The 17,094-nt window shown below is 42.5% G+C and overlaps 1 long non-coding RNA gene across 1 annotated transcript; it reads left to right on the forward strand.

Annotated features, from left to right (window-relative positions):
• Positions 1–4,429: 4,429 nt before the first annotated feature.
• Positions 4,430–9,947, forward strand: LOC142587105 (uncharacterized). The gene is made up of 3 exons (XR_012829360.1): positions 4,430–4,536; positions 6,753–6,954; positions 9,777–9,947. It is a non-coding gene; the product is annotated as an uncharacterized LOC142587105 (long non-coding RNA).
• The last annotated feature ends 7,147 nt before the right edge of the window (positions 9,948–17,094 follow it).

The raw sequence follows: 17,094 nt of genomic DNA on the forward strand, positions 1-17,094 counted from the left end.
ATTATCGTATGCCTTGCTTGTCGGAGACGCTAAAGGTTCCCCATACATACAACGATCATAAAGACATGAGACTTCAAGAATATATTATTTCTACTCTTTGAAAAAAAAACATAACGAGCAAGTTTTAAGTTTCCTAATCACGCTGGCGCAAAGCACTCCTATATACCCCTTTAAATCAATCAGTCAATCAAGCATTTCTTTATTTCGAATAGTAGTTGGTGGTCCCTCAGGCTAAAAGTGGTCCCATACCACTTGAAAGTACCTAAGGGCCCAGAAACATTACAGTGGTTTCACAGACCAGATGTGTGCCGATGCCTACAAGCGCGACATAGTATATAGAAAATCAATATAAAGAATAAAGTAATGAAAAATTCCGAGCAATTCCACTCTGTGAAGGTGGATGAACAGCAGAGCGGTATTTAATGCTACAGACAATAAAACAAAGCAATATGACATATATATACACGTTGGTATGATTATTTGTATTTACTTTTATCTCTTGACCATAGTAATTATGGCTTTGTGGTCGCTTTGCCAGACGGCCCTGCGCCGACACTGGAGATTTATCTTAGCGAACGTTAGGTCTATGCACGACCGATGGCGCGTCGTGGAGCGTCGTGGTTTTGGTGTAACGCTCAAGGCCTAACCTTTCCAAGAGAAACGCCAACAACCACACTGCGTAGGGATGAGACACATCGACGTTCAGGTCACGCACAGTGACGATGGAATTAGGGCCCGCCGGGAAGATCCGCCCAAATGTATCGGTCATACAGCCTCGCAGGTCCCTCTTTGACATTACAGGATGAACGTATACGCTGGTGAGAACGATTGCATCCTCAGTCTGTACAGCACACGCGTCGGCACATTCTATGGCAAGGCTCTCGCCCATTCGTCTGTAAGGCTTAAGGCACGGCGACCGCGCTGACATCTTTGCGCAGATCCCAACATATCAAACCTTGATCCGTCATACATTCCCGGCTTTGGCACGTCTGGCCTCAAACGCAGCTGGGGGACATTATGCTGATGCGTTTTCGCTTTACGCCTAAACTGTTTTATCTCGACAGACGCCGCCATCGTTTTTCCCTACTCCCATCACAAGACGATGGAAACAAGCACGTGACAGCTTCGCTGTAAAAATGAACACGTATTACAAACTCAACTAAGGCAAATATTCAAGAAATACATACCTTCAAGAAGTATTTTGTTCGTGCGCGTGCGTACGCTCACCCCAGACCTCATCAAGGCTATGTTGGCTAACTGCATTTCCAATTCTTATATTAACCTTTGTACGAAAACTGTTCGAGCGACTGCCTCATTAGTTTTGCGGATTTCGGCCTTTCGAAGGCCATTGCCTGTGCACTTCACGTACATTCTCCTCTAACCTTTCGTCGAATACCGTTCTTACCGCGTCAAAAAATTCTGAGAAACATCAATGAAACGTCATAAAAGAAACAGAGAGAAACGCGCGATTGCAAATGGAACGCCGTACCGCAATAGGGAAATCGGAGATGCTTCCGCTACGCCACCACTGGAGGTTGGCTAACTGCCCTTCCAATTACTATATTATACCCTTTACACCAAAACTGTTCGGGCGACTGCCTCATAAATATTGCTGATTTCTGCCTTTCGAAGATTATTCCCAGTGCAGTTTACGTACATTCTGCTCTAACTCTAACTATAACGTACTTGCCGCTCACATTCACTTCCAAAATCATCGAGGGCACATGTTCGGCATATGGTGCAGTGAACATCTTCTTGCTCTAGTATTTTTATATGTACAGTTTGTTGTATCTTACAGTGACTGCGCAGTTGACCACTCGACACACTTTGTTGAAAGCGAGCTCCGCGCAGTGAGTAACAGACCTCGCGTTAGATGCAGATGCAGCGCAGGTGTATCCTTCTACGTGATGTGTTGTTCAGAACAAATCCTGTAGCGCTTCAAGAAGAGAACATATAGTAGAGAAACAAGACATGCGCTTGGGTCGCCTCCCTTCATTCTGTCTTCGTCTTGCTGCACTGTATGACTCTTCGTAATGCAAGTGACTCCAAATACCTTGTTGATAATAAATTGATGTAATTGAGCTGTCAGAAAATTCATCCTGCAGAGCATGTAACTGATGGTCTATCCGAGTTACAGCATGGGTGCCAAGACAAGGGAAGCGCAAAGGCGGTCTGCCCACAACTGGTATGTGATGAAATTAGCAGATTTGTTGGGATAACATGGTTTTAGGTAATAAGAGAGAGGAGTACTTGGAGACCGTCGGGAGTAGCCTTCCTCCTGGAGTAGTGGGCATCTGATGACGATCATCATCGACCAGTGCACCTAAATAATAAGAGTAGAAACAATTTCATTGGGACGCAGCGCCTTTGACGGACCTTTTTCATGCTGGGAAAGCAGTATGTCTTGCTACTCGAGGCAGCCCCTAACAGACCACCAAATTATGATAGACCATACACCTGAAAATTGAACAAACCGATCGCGCTACGTGAATAACAAGCGTGCTGCACAAGTTCTAAGGAGTAAGATATAGCCCAACTCTGCAAGCCGTGGTCAAAGTACGCTGCTGCAAGATATACAAGGCGCCATGCAGACCTGCAATGTTTTTTACCAGATGCCATCGAATATTTCTATTTGCCGTGTCACATCAGTTACTGAGGCAGTGTACTGGATGCAAGAGATAAATAAGGGTGGCTAACGATGTGTTAAACACGCATAACACACTGCGTCGCCAGCCAATGTTTACTTCGCACTGGTGAGAGACTCTTATTTCTCGTGGCGAAGATGTCGCGTATTGTCAAGTTCAGAGTTGTTTGAACCATGGAGTTATGTATCTCTTTACACAAGCATGGCGTCCGCTCCCTCAAAGCGTGGTAAGTGCTACGAGTTTCCCCTCAGGGAATTGAAGCACCCCTTTGCTGCACTGCCGCTTGGAAACTGGACCATTCCTCTATTCTTACCTAGTCACCTCAGATTCTCCCCGATGCCCCACACACACTCATTCACCCTAGGCATTCAGCGCAACAAATCATCTGTCTGCACTTATGCGAAATTCTATACATAAATTTATAAGACATATGTGACAGTGTTAATTCAAGTGGGCGTGTGCAAGTTTTCACAACGTTACCTATCTTCTCCGTAATGAGATAGTATACGACTCGCGCATTTTGTCCAGTGCTGATGGATAAGCAGGCATAACAAGTTTAGCGATTACTTGATCCCGTTTCTATAACGTGTATTCCCAAATCAGCTTCTTCATTTCTACAATAGAACCTTTTCTGCGCAGATATCTTTATCTAGTTACCCTAGCATGCAGAATTCATAGACGCCAACTGAAATAGCGAGCTAATATCGGTAAGACGGCCCCTAGTTAGCACTTCCGGCCATCTTGGTAATATCTGTGGTTGCGCCATTTCTCTCGCCTTGATTGTGAAATGCCTTGATTCTGTGTAATTATTTCACAATGTGGGAAAAAAGTAAGTCATATTGATGATTAAAATCTGTGCTTGCTGCGATAGAGGTTCTGAAAGAATAAAACGTACAAACTCTGCCAACAATTTCCGGACAATACACAAAGGACAAACAGCTTGGCTTCCGACAGACACGGAGACAACAGCAATGATGGGGACCTTGTGTTAAATTCTAACACAGTAAGGTTGTGGCACATTGTATGCGGGCATTCGGGCAAGTAAGAAGTCAGTGTTGAAATGAGAAAGAATGGCACAGGTGCCGAATCTTCGTAATATCGGCACCGCATTGCATATATCTCGTACAAGATCACACCAATGCCACACTGCAATGAGCCAACTTCAAGCGCAAGCAATAAATAGAATCCCGCACGCCTTAAGTACTCGCCTCAGACTAGCATATACTTAAGCAAACAACTATATTGCAGTAAATGATCTTGAAGAACTTACTGTCAACCAAGTTGTGCCGATTTACTTGGTATGATTCTTAAGGTGCCAGAATAATTGAAGGATGAATAACAAAACAACATACGAGGCTACACTCTAAAAACTAGGGAGGGTATTGCAGCAGTGAAAGGGCCGATTTACTCTTCGAAGCCTTGTTTTACTCTCGCAAAATGCCGTGTGGAGTGGAATGCATTGTTCACTCCGTCAGCAAGGAGAGAGTGCAATGTGCTTTTCACTGTGTCCTTCTGAGACAGAGTAGAATGCCCGTTCTACTATAGCGGCAATAGAGAACAAAACGTGCAGTAAGGTTCTGCTTCAACTGTAGGAGGCTGGGCCCGACCATGGCGATGTATCACTCTCGCACGCTGTGCAAAGAACACACCGTTTTGCTTCTGACCTACATGTCAAAGGAGCGCGGACCGAGCGCTCTACTTTTTCACTCGGAGTTGCTCCACCGCGCACGCGCTCAAGATCGCGGAACAACACCGCACGGGAAAAGGGTGATCCGTCCAGCGAGCAGCACCGAAGGCCATTCAATGAAGGTCGTGTGTCAGCCATCTCGCGCTGCCGCGAAAGCACGACAGTCGTTCGTCATTCGTTCGGTATAACAACAAATCCTCCACGGTAAGTGAATTCTTACTTAGCTGCACATTCTGCGCGTATGACATGGTATCGCCAGGAAGTCGTGGCGGCGCTTAGCCGCCGCTATTTACAACGGACTAGGCAAGCGCGCTGTGTCTCTCGATGTCAATCGAAAAAGCCAGTGGTCGCGATAACTGCTTGTGATTTTACCACTTGCCGCTATCCGTAAGAGCTTTGAAAATCGCAAACGCTCCAGAACTATGGTATGTTCAAGACGTGAAGCGAGAGGATGCTTAAAACGGTTTGTTCACGAGCCCATGATTCTGAGCCTATGCAGAGCGTGCTTCGCTCATGTTTTGTGTTTCATTTTATGCAGTTCGGAAGTCTACTGTGTACGGGACGCTGTTCAAATAAAGAGTCACATACCAGAAGGCGTCATTTTGCGTGCGGCACGATTTCGTTATATATAAGCCGAGTGCTTGAACGGGTCTTTCGCCAGTGGGCAATCTTCGGCCACTGAAGTTACGTACAGCGCCAGTGCTAGTTAGAAACTTTGCCGCCGGCATTCAGCTGCATGCTACAAGAGGTCAGTTGGGCGCGTTATCTTGAACTTACTGAAAACACATGATTAATTCATATTTTATGCAAAATAAAGTGTACACGCCAGATAAGCGAACTTGCGTGTGACACCGAAAAGCGATGCCTGTCGCCTTCGCTCGTCGCCTACAAGTCGTAATCCGTGCGAGCGACGATGTTTGGCGTCCTCTCCCTGGTGTTGCCGGTATGAGGGTTTCAAATACGGGGCGAAACTAGCATGACGCATACTTTAGTAATTGTAGTGCATGTGTCATACTGTAAAGATGCAGGACAAAATGTGTCTGAAATTTTTCCAGTAGGTTCTCATCCTTGCACGAATAAAGATTCAATTGCGTGCTCGTTTCGTGCGACAATCGGTAGTATCTGAGTGATGCACATCCAGTTCAGTCTTCGCACTATTCGCTAGTCGCTCATAGCGCTTCCGGGTGATGAGCGGCCAATTCTAGATTTCCAGAACTGAGTGATCTGTTCAAGCGACGAGCCATTTTGTTGCTCGCCGTCGTCGCGCACGATATCGCTCTCATTAGGTTTAGCCCTATGACTGAACTGTTTTTGCTGGTGTATGTATGGTGTGATTATATGTCTGTTTTAATGTCTCGTGTTGTGGTTTTTGAGCGCGGTGCGAATCTGAAAGGGTGCTTAGTGTACGAACTCGGTGAATTGTCAAGTAGCGAGCTATGCATCGGCATCGAACATTGAGTATTGTATATGCTTACTGTTTTGGACATACCTTTGTACTTGCTAATATGTGTTGGCTCTTAAGAGTTATGTCATATGAAGAGCCAAATTACCCTTCTTCTTGGGGTTACAAGCGTCATGTGTGCATTTTGCTACTGCATAGCAGATAAAAATGAGTTTATCGCTTTAATGTTTTAGTGGAGAAATAAAGTGTGAAAATAGGAATTTAATACGTTGCCTAAATTCTGTGTTACCAGTTGCATGTCATACACAAAACAAAGAGTTTCTCTAATAAACTAATAACGGCGCTCTAACTGCAAGTTTTACATGCCTTCAAGAAAGTAAAATGTTAGATTTCAAACTGCAGCAGTAGTCGAGCCTGTCTAAAATGAACTCTATTGCGCACATCATAAATGAAAATAAGTTAATGACTTTTAGTACCTTAGATGCAGGTGCTGTGAACTTGTTATTAATGAAATGTGGGTAAGCATACCATAACAAGCCTTGTTTCCCTTTCTTATAGGCACATCCAGTAATATCCATTGAACTGGATGACCATATCTTATTCCCTATTGAGCATCATGTTTGTAGATACGATCATCAAATTATGGCTTGAGCAGTAGCACAACCAGAGATGCGTTACACACGCTTAGGATGTGTTACAAGCGGTGTTTGCGACACACCAGACTAATGACACACTTATCACATCTGACAATGACAAATATTCTATTTATTTGTAGGAGTACTGTAACATTCGTGCTGAACGAGGATGATCTGTTGGTTATTCCATTTTTTCTTTAAATATAAAAATTGAACTTAGCTTAGCAATTGACTGCTGCAGTCATGTAGATGTTTCGCATGTATTTCAACAGGAATACAATGAGCTAAGATTTTCTTTTATTGCCGTGACCTTATTTCTTGACTGTCTTGATATTCTTTTACACCATGTCCTCGTTTTGACTTTTGCAAACGACATTTTTCAGGCACCCGCTTTATATAACGGAGGAAGGCAGCTTCAAGGACACAAGGATCTCAAAGAGCCAGCCCAGCGCGACTCCACGTAGTGCAGAGGAGTGCACGCCAAAGAATCAAAATACATTGCCATGCAGTTTGGACGAGAAAGCTAGAATGTAGCTATATTGGATGTAGCATTTTACTAAATGTCCACAAAACTTTCAAAATACGGTATGTCACACCAAGGTGAAAATTCTCACTTGCTCTAGGCAGCCCTCTTAACATCTGACAAGAGATTGCTTTTTGTCTTGCCTCTTAACAGATATATCGATGTGATAAAAAACAGCGGTACATTGAAATTGCATACTTGCTTAGTGACATAATACATACTTGCAACGAGCAGGGTGCCTATCTTCCCTATAAAAGGTAACAGCTCATGCTTGGTTAGTAGCCCACATAATTTAACAGCACGTGAATGAAAGGGTGAAAATATAAACCACTGTCATTTTGTACTTTAAGTGCTGTCATGAAGCAGACAGATTTTCATGTCTTCCGTTTTATCTATTTTTTAAACCTAGTTTTATCAGTATGGCTTCCCCTTAATTCCAGAAAGGGGAAGCAGGGGTGAGGTAGAGTATCCCTTGTTTAAAAAGTCATTCTCGTTTATGTGCATGCTCACGAAACCAGTTCATTAAACCGCTCGTGCCTCCCGAAGTGAAAGCAAGGAGCAATTACGGCCTTTAACGGTGTACACCGGGGTGCACACCAAACGTCTTAGAAGCCGAAGAGTCACTTGCAATTGAAAATTATTTTAGAAGTGTAAAAATGTGTTTTCTCTTTCAGTGAAATTGTCACATGAAAGCTTCTAGCAGGTATTTCATATGTTCATTAGGGTGACTCAATCTACTTGCCAGCCAAGTATGCTAGTGGAGGCAGAAATCTGTTCAATGCAAAGAACTGAGAGCATCTGAGTTGAACACCTGTTCATCAATTGGCGGATGTGAACATATAGTGTTAATCAAGCAGAAGCGCCTTACTTTGATGGCTTCTGCAGACATAAGTTTTATACGGCAAAATAAAATTTAAGCATTTTTACACCTGGTAAATTTCTGGACATTGAGACCGTGCACAGTGAGGCAATGTATTCATCTTCCTAGACAGATATGTACTTGTTTTGAGACGAAGATCAGATTTTGTAAAGCATGATAATTTCTCTTCGGCTCATCTTGTCCACTTCAGTAGGAAAAAAGCTTTGGTTTCAGGTAGTCGGTTAATTGTGCAAGTATGTGTATTGCCGCATGCAAACTCCACATGCATGGAAGGAACATGAAAAACAGATTGGTGCCTTTCCCAATTTATGATTTGCTTTGTTTGTCTTTTTCGTGGAGTTCCCTGCCTGTACTAGTGCTGATGTCGCATTGATGCAGCATATTCATCGCATGTGATTTTGGTTCACATCTGAAGCCACGCTATGCTTTAGTTAGATTCCATATTCAACTAGTCACAATAACTGATCATGTAATTATGCAAGCTGCTTAAAAATATTGCATTCTTACCGTTGTAGGAATAAAAAGCTGCCATATATGACAAGAAATTTAATGTGCAAGATCTAATGCCAATGCTCCTTACAGTTTTATACTCATTTGCTACACACTAAATAATATTGTAAATATGATTTTATTTATTTGTGAGAAAGTGTAACTGAACAATCCTAACAGCACCAGGAAACTACTTTCATAAGGAGTTCAACCGAATATGAAATATGATACGCCTCTGTACCCCTTTGAGACCGGGCAGCATATTACTGCAGAACCACGACAAGACACTCAAAGAAACAATGGGGTGCAGCCCATGCATGAATAACTTCATGTGAAATATACACAAAGTAAACTGGACCCGCGGCCCTACCTGAGAATATACAACACATTTCTATATGCCCTGCTCTCTCAGTGAAGAAGATCCATGCGCTGTACAGGGCGTTATCAAATGAGCTGCTGTCTTTGAATATGGCACACACAAAAAGTATCTTGCACAATTTATCTACGTTACCAGCCCCATGCTTAGCAGCTTATCTGGTAACCTCAGCCATAAAAGGGCATGAGTTTTGTGGCAGAAATGCGTTTGCTGGACAGTAATGCGTCGCATATTGGTCTTTGATCGTAGTGTCAACACTTTTTGGGTTTGCACACGTTTGTTTCATATTTAACTTTCCATTGTATACTTCAGTTTTTGAGACTGTGGAGCGAAATACAATAAAGGATATTTCTACACCGTAATACTGCTGAAACTTTAGTGAATGTACTTCTGTTTTATTACAAGATGTTTTATAAAGTTCATGAGTTCATTGTAATCTCATTTCATATGTTTGTCAGAATGTTTCTGAAATCATTATTCAGTTTGTTTTGTGACTGATCCATAAAGACTTTCACCTTTTAAGAGGGAAAATGCTTCATTTGAGTAACACGGCGACTACATATTGCATTCAATTTACTAAGCATACGTGCAAGAGCTACTTATGAAGGAATAAAATATTCCCCACATGAAAGTATTGCGAATCCCTTCTAACGTGACCATGGCTCTACATCGTGCTTTCACACTACTGTGAAGAGTACTAGCACTCTGTTTAGGGGAGTAGAAACACAGCTTGGAGGAGTAGAAGTACTCGTTTTGGAGGAGTAGAAGCACTCGCTCTGGAGGAGTACTACCCTCGTGGGGAGAGTATTAGCACTCTGCGGAAGAGTACTAGCACTCCCTTGCGGTGGAGTAACAAAACTGCAAGGAGGAATACTCTACTCTCTCTCAAGAAGGCTGGATCTACTCTCGAAAAGAGAGTAAAATTTGGGACAAGCAGATACTCCCTCAAAGAAAGTGCCTGGAACTCTCTTTGTTTTAGAGTATATTTTCTCCCATTTGTCCTTCTTTCTAATATTCTTTCCTAGCATTAATTGATTCAAAATGCAAATGTTCCCAAAAAGAATAATATTGCAAGCATCGTGATTAATGCAAACTCGTGAAGTTCTTTATTTTCACTAGCTCTCTTTCCTCCTCTGTAGGTTCCATCAAGCTAAAATTCAACAGCCAAGAAATAGCACAATGGTGAACTACAGAATTGAAGAGATGTTGCTATACTTACGGAAGCAAGACTTTAAATATACCGCACAAGTTGAAAGGCCTTTTCATTTGTTTTCTTTTTTGCAACGGTTAAAGTTAAAATTTTCACAGTGTTTAATGATCCACAGGCTTTTTCTTATTGTGGCCGCACGAAGCATTTATCTTCATAACGACTGTACTTCAATCCAACAAATCAAATAAACAGCAGTCTTAAGTTCCCCAGTGTAGGTGGTATCTTCATTACTCTATCAGTCACTATTCGAAGATAACACATCATTGCCATTTATCCATCAGCAAACTTTTGTCCGTAAAAAAAAGCTTGACCAATACTAAAGTGTATCGATATTAAACTAATGGTATTGATTTTATGCGACATTCTGCTTTCTCGATCATTAAATCTATCATATCCTTCAAACTCCAGAGTAGAAAGAAAGAAAGAAATTATGAAAACAATGGTTTCCCTGTGCAATTGTATGTCATGCAGATGGTTTACCAGGCTACAAAATAGGTATGTGGCTACAAATTATTTCAGGCAAAGAAAGCAATTGTGCTTGGTAAGATGCTCCAAAATACAGCTGTTGTGTGACGCTTTGATGCAAAACACCGATAAAGCATTTTTTGGTTGTGTGTCCAAAATATCTGCGTATCCAGTCAAATACCTCCGGTAGCTCGCAGGCTGACACTTGAGAAGGCACGCTTGCTGCTCACGTGATGCAAGCCGAACAAAAGGTCATTGATGATCAGCAGTCATTGCCAAACAGAGGATCCCTTTCAAGGCCTCAAAACTCAATCTTTGAAGTTCCAAGGATAATTACTGACCACACTAGTATTTACTAATTGGTATATACAGGACTCCAGCTACTCCCAGCCATTCGGGCCTTTTGTGTATCTCTGGAATTCCTTTCATCTACTTGGAATAGCTATGTGTTGTTCTTTAAGGTTAATGTTATCGTAATGTTCTTAACCAGGTTATTGAATCCTGGACATTTGTTGGTGTTGACACAACCTCTAGGCCAGATTGTTATGCCGTAGCAAAATCTACACCATGGGACAAATCGCTGTTACATTAAAATTCCTCGCTTTAAATTCCAGGCTAATCACTGGTGCTCGTATACATATAAGATTTTACGCAAAAAAATTTCTATCCCACATGCAATGTAATAATACATGCCTGCATTCCAAATGAATTTATAGCAATGTTGGCTCAGCTCCGGGTGCACTAAACGCGTATTACGACTGCGATAATGAGCCGCATCTCCTATAAAAATTTCTACCAGCACGCACACACAGGCGCACTTGGAAGCACAATATGTTCTTAACGCACAACTTAAACGTAGTGATCATGCATGACCTCTAACAAAGCATATCGGGTGACAACTTCGGCTTGGAGATATTTTTCCCAAATGTCCGATGTATGCTTGAATGGATGATCAGGCAAGTATATATGATGTGCACAGAAAACCTCGCGTACTCAGTATTCTCTTAGCATCTTGTGCCAAATATTCTCAAAAAGTTGACTTGCTACTCGTCCATCTAAGACACACCTCACACTATGGTAACTACTAATTTTGCTCTATAATGCCCTTTCGTTGACGCGCGCTTCATATTTTTTCTGGGAAATGATAGACATCTTTAATGCAATAAGCATTTCTTAGCAGGCCTCTGGAAGTACTTTTTTTGAGTCTGGAAGTTGATAAAAAGTTATTGCGGCATTGTGCGCAGTTTGGGGAAATATATCTTGCACATCATAGTTTGGTTAATAGCATCTAATAAGGATCTCCACTTCGTATATATTATTGCCGTATGGAAATGTACAAACAATATCAAGTATTACTGGTCTTATTTGGACTTTCTTTTGATTTCCTGGCGCTTTCCAAAGAGCGTCATATACCCAAAACACAAAACGACATAATTATTTCACAATTGTTTTATTTCTCCTGCGTCATGAAATGCGTGAAAGGTTTATTTGTTGTTATCAACTGTGCCTTACTGAAAGCCTCACATTCTTATATTCATGAAGGCTCAGCTGAAAGTAACAGAGGTAATTATCTGCAGGGGGAGAGCAGCACTGAATTCGGCTTAGTAATGTTGGTAATGACTAGATACTACCCGTAAACTAGGCTGAGATGGGAATACAAAATGTACAGACAAAGAAGAATGTATGCGGATGAAAGTGTGGACAAGAACAAAAATATAACTTACCCGATTTGTTGCCGGTTCACTTGGCGAGTGATATGAATGTATGCGGTCGCATACGTTCATAAGTTACTCTATACGGTGCCTCCATTAACTCCATGCTCTTCTTGTTATACCCGGTATCAAAAAGAAAACGGAGGTGTCATCTTTCGCGCTCAAACAAACCGTGCTTTCATTCCTACATGACAAGCACAAAGAACGCATCCAATTTTACACAGACGGGTCTTTCTGCTCTAAAAGTTCAGCTGGAGCAGTGGTAATTCGCGCAGAGTCTGTCACCCTCAAGTTCAAGACGTCTCACATTACATCATCGATGGCTGCAAAACTCGCAGCTATCCGTGCTGCTCTGGAGTTTCTCGGTCACAAATCATCACATTCACGGTTCATCTTAGATGTCACCTTTCTACCAACGATCAAATGTGCAACTAGTCGCATACAACCGATTACTCCACCATCACGCAATCAACAACGGGCACATCATCATCTACCAGTGGGTACCGGGTTACTGCGGAATTTCGAGAAATCACAGTGCGGATGACGCCGCCCGATCGGCCCACGATGGTGCCCATGTTATACCAATTCCACTGGCACGGACAGATGCAGCCACAAGTCTTCGCTCCATCGCCCGCGAGCATTACGCACAATCTGTGGAACACCAGTGAATTGACGAACGCTCGCCTCCACAGATTGTATCCACGTCCGCAACTCCGTCTACCACCAGGGTTACCACGAGCAGAAGCAACACTTCTGTGCCACCTGTGGCTCGGCGTACCATTCACGAACTCCTATTCATTCCGCATTGGAATTGCCGACAGCCCTACTTGCGACACCTGCGGCTGCGATGAGACGATTGAGCACCTCCTTTGTGACTGTCGCAGTTACAAAGGACCGAGAAAGGTGCTCGCGACCGCGCTCGAAAAATTGGACAATCACCCCTTTACAGAGGAAAAAGCTCTAAGACACTGGTCCAGACGAGCTTCGGCACTTACGGCCTTAAGGGCTTTCGTCAAGTTTTTAAGGACATGCGAATTGTGCGCCCGTCTTTGAGTGTTGTAGCGCTTATTATCGCGTTACTGTGTCAATTTTCCGGTTTCCATTATTTTTTTCCCTCTTCTTTTTCTTTCTCCTTTTATTTTCCCCAACCCAGGGTAGCCAGCGGGGTCTTACGCTGGCTAATCTCCCTATCTTTCCTCCCCTTTGTCTTCCTCTACTCTATGTGGTAATACAAATTTACATGCCTATTTGCGAGTCGAAGTACACGCTCGCCAGGTTAGCGACCGTTCGGAGAAACAGCCAACCAGGTGCAAGCTTGAAGTGAAAGTGGGTCTCATATAACGGCATGCGCCGAATGCCTCGCAGTTCTGAAATAGTCGTGGTGCCGCTGTGCACAAGCCTGAAAATAAAAGAAAAGATGGTTGTCGATAGACCTAATCTGTAGCAATATGCCTGTGATCGCTGTGGAAAGACAACAATGTGTTATTTCATCTTCTCCCTAATGAAGCTGACGACGCGCATCGGCAAGGAACATGGACATGAAGCTTTCGCATTAGCAAAAGATAGCGTTAATTATACCCGTTTGTTCGAAACACTTCATTCGCGACAACTTTTTTTCTTCCAGGTGAGTAGATGATTGCTTCCTTTCCAATTATTTCAAATGTTTTCTGGTGTTTCAAATCGTGGGGTGTACGTTATTTAGACAGGCGCTTTTATAAGTCACGTTGATGCACGCATAAGCTTCATTAGGTTTAGTTCGTTTATAGTTTTCGAACCGAACATTAGCGTTACGAAAGTTTTAAACCGCAGGAATAGTCTCACTAAGGTATTTTATTTGTAGGTGCGGTTGCAGGAATGATACCTGCTTCGGAGGGTCTGAAATTGATAATGACGCTCCTTATGCTGTAAGGTTACATGTCGTTTCCATGCTGGAAACGGCATGCTGGAGTGCTGCTCGTATACGTTTCCCGGTGAAGATTACTGTTTTGCAAGCTGCCGGGATGAGGCTAGCTTGCGGCATGGGGAGTGATGTCCCTAGCCTTTCGTATATATGAGAACCAGCCTAGCAACCGATTTCAACGTTTATGCAGCACCGCCATGGGCAGCGGCGTGCTGTCAAAACTACCTGTGCTCCCAATAATGTCACTACTCTAAATTACTACTACTACCATTATTCTAAATCAACGAAGCATTGCATATCCCCCTCAGCTGTTACAGAGGTGGTTTTTAACAGCTTCGCTGGACATCGACTTTCGTAGGGCTGGGATGGCGAGTGAATTTTTTGTTTGTTTCTAATACTATTGTTCGCGCTATCGAGACATAGGACACTCATTTCTGCACTTGGTCCTTATATATACCAAACGTCCCCGTAGCTATAAGTGCATATTGTGCGAAGAAGAAAGATGGAAGGGTTGTTCTAAATCCTACATGCCCGTGGCTTCTTCTTTTCGTGAACGGTCGTAGTGTCACTCAGAAGAACTAAAAATCTCGTTTCTTTTTTGGTTAGCGTGGTAGGGACTCTAGTGGGCAAGTAGTTAGAATTGCGAAACACTCGTAGCGCACGAAAGGATTGACAGCTAAATTTCATATGGCATTTATAACTTAGTGGTAATGTTCACAAGAATAATATTTTCAAAAGTTCAAACGACCCTATAGTAAAATTTTCTATAGGGTCGTGTGAGGCTCATTGCTCTTAAAACTCAGCAGGCTGTGTACTTCCCTTGGTCGCGTGAATTTTACATTATATTAAAATAAAGTGCGCGAGAATGTTCAACGCCCCTGTGAACAATGGAATAATCAGTAAGCGCACGGTGTCGGCGAGGTCAAGCTATATGTGCGCTAGGCCGTTGGAAGCATTATCACCAAAATAAAAACACTGCGCACTTACTGACTAATCTATTGTTCACAAGGGCGTTGAAAATTCTCGCACACTTTATTGTAATATAATGTAAAATTCACTGGTTGAGTTAAAGTGGCAGACAAAACCAATACTTCTAAAGTATACAGAAACTGTAGAACGAACGTACGAAGTAACAAACAACTGAGCCTAGGAAATCATAGGTGAAGTTCACGGTTATTTAAAATGCTTGAATAACTTGGCTGGAGCGAAATGAAAGTGGACAAAATGATGATTAGCCACAAGCGAGGACCGAACTCGCATCCTTCGCATTACACGTGTGGTGCTTCACCAATCGAGCTACTGCGGTAGTCATCCTCCCTGCCACATTGGCGCATGCATCACTAACTTTACATGAACAGGTATTTTCTGTTGCCACAAGAAAACATTTTCAAAGCCACACGTAAAGTAACAGAAGTTTTTTTTACGTGCGCGCAAAGCCTCAAGAATTCGCTAACTGAACTTCAGTTTCACTGTATCCCAAGGAGGTATACTTATTCAAAACCTTTGGCGTATTTTTAAGCATTGCTTATTTCCTTTCATGGGACATAATATTTCAATGTGGGGTTTCAATTCAAGAACATAGTACGGTGCATACTTCCAGACTCGCCAATCACATTATTGGCAAGCTAAGGGGTGAAAGTGCATATATGGCATATACTGTACCTGCAATGCCGATATTCTCAAAATTTATCATTGAGAAACCACATCAGGGCAGAGCCTGTGTTTTTTTAGCAAATTGGTTCAATCCATTGTGTTTGAAGAACACGATAACGATTGGGCTATGCAGGAATGTAAGCCAAATCAATATTTCCTTTCACGCGGGAGGATACCACCGAACACCGAAATGATTATTCAGTGGCTTTTCCTAATTACGCACTTATTCTGGCATAAGAGTGAAATGATTTTAAGCCCCACGTGGCAAGTGTAAAACATTGTACCTACTTTATATCTAATTAATTTACAAAATTCAGAATACACTTTAATATATTACGTGCCAGGGCCACAGGCTCATTTCTAATGCATACCGAATTGAGGGCTCTATAATATACTTGAGCGTCGGTGATTGTTTAACGTGCGCCTAAATGGAAGTATGCGAACGTTTTCGCATTTCGTCGCCACAAAATGTGTCTTCCACAGGCGGGACGGAACCCGCGATCTCTACCTTAGCAACGCAATGGCAAAGCACCTAAAGTACCGCCGCTTGTTTCAGGTTACTCCACAAGTGCGAAAAATATACATGTCGCAGAACGATTATCCCTACTCATAATTAAAGCATCACAAAAGTAATGCTCGCAGAAACGAAATAAACTGGTATCTCTAGATGAAGCCTTCTCGCTGTTGCAGCATATATTCAATTCTACGTTTATTTTGTTTGTTCGTTTGTTTGCTTGCTTGCTTGTTTGTTTGTATAAAGCTTGGTTGCGGAACGAGTAAACTAACTTCAACTTAAAGAGGATGCAGGTCAGTGGCTTAAGAACCTTTATAATTTCTTTCTCCTTTTCCCTCAATACACTCATGGGCTTTTAAAAGTGTGAGACCACAGGCGCCATTTTTCAGCAACTCGTACGTTCCAGAAATGCAACTTGCGGTAACCTTTGGCTTAGATTTTGCACTAACGGTTCAGTTCTACAACTCTTGTTCGCTCTTCATAATGGTTTGCGGTCCCACGAGACTTTAAATGTAACGAGGTCAGGAAAACGTACGCTGCAGAAAGTCATTCTTACGCAAAATATGAAAGAAAGTCTTTAAAAATGGCATCAAGTCAATAGGGTTGCTTAGTGTAATAACAAAAAATTATAGTATTGCCCGCAACTCAAAGTAGAGGCACGACAGTTCGAAAAATACATTGCTGAGTAAGCCTGGCACTGCTTCATGCGGCACTTTTCGCAGTGAACTTGTACGTAGTGCGAACCAGTGATTTCATTCAAGAAGCATAAGCCCGAGTCATATGCGTCTACGGAAGTTGCCCCTCGCGATGCTAAAGTATAAAGACTGGCTTTTCATTCCGCCTCCTAGCCTTTCAAACTTAGCCGCAGGTCTCTACAAAAACAACCATTTCACTCGTTACTGGTGGATTCGAGCTGTTTTCCCGAATTTTTTTTATCTGGGCTTGCCCATTGTTAGCCCTCGCGCATTGCTTATAAAAACATGACGTTAGCATCAACAGGTAA

Source organism: Dermacentor variabilis, chromosome 7, assembly GCF_050947875.1.
Source record: "Dermacentor variabilis isolate Ectoservices chromosome 7, ASM5094787v1, whole genome shotgun sequence".
NCBI lineage: Eukaryota > Metazoa > Arthropoda > Arachnida > Ixodida > Ixodidae > Dermacentor > Dermacentor variabilis.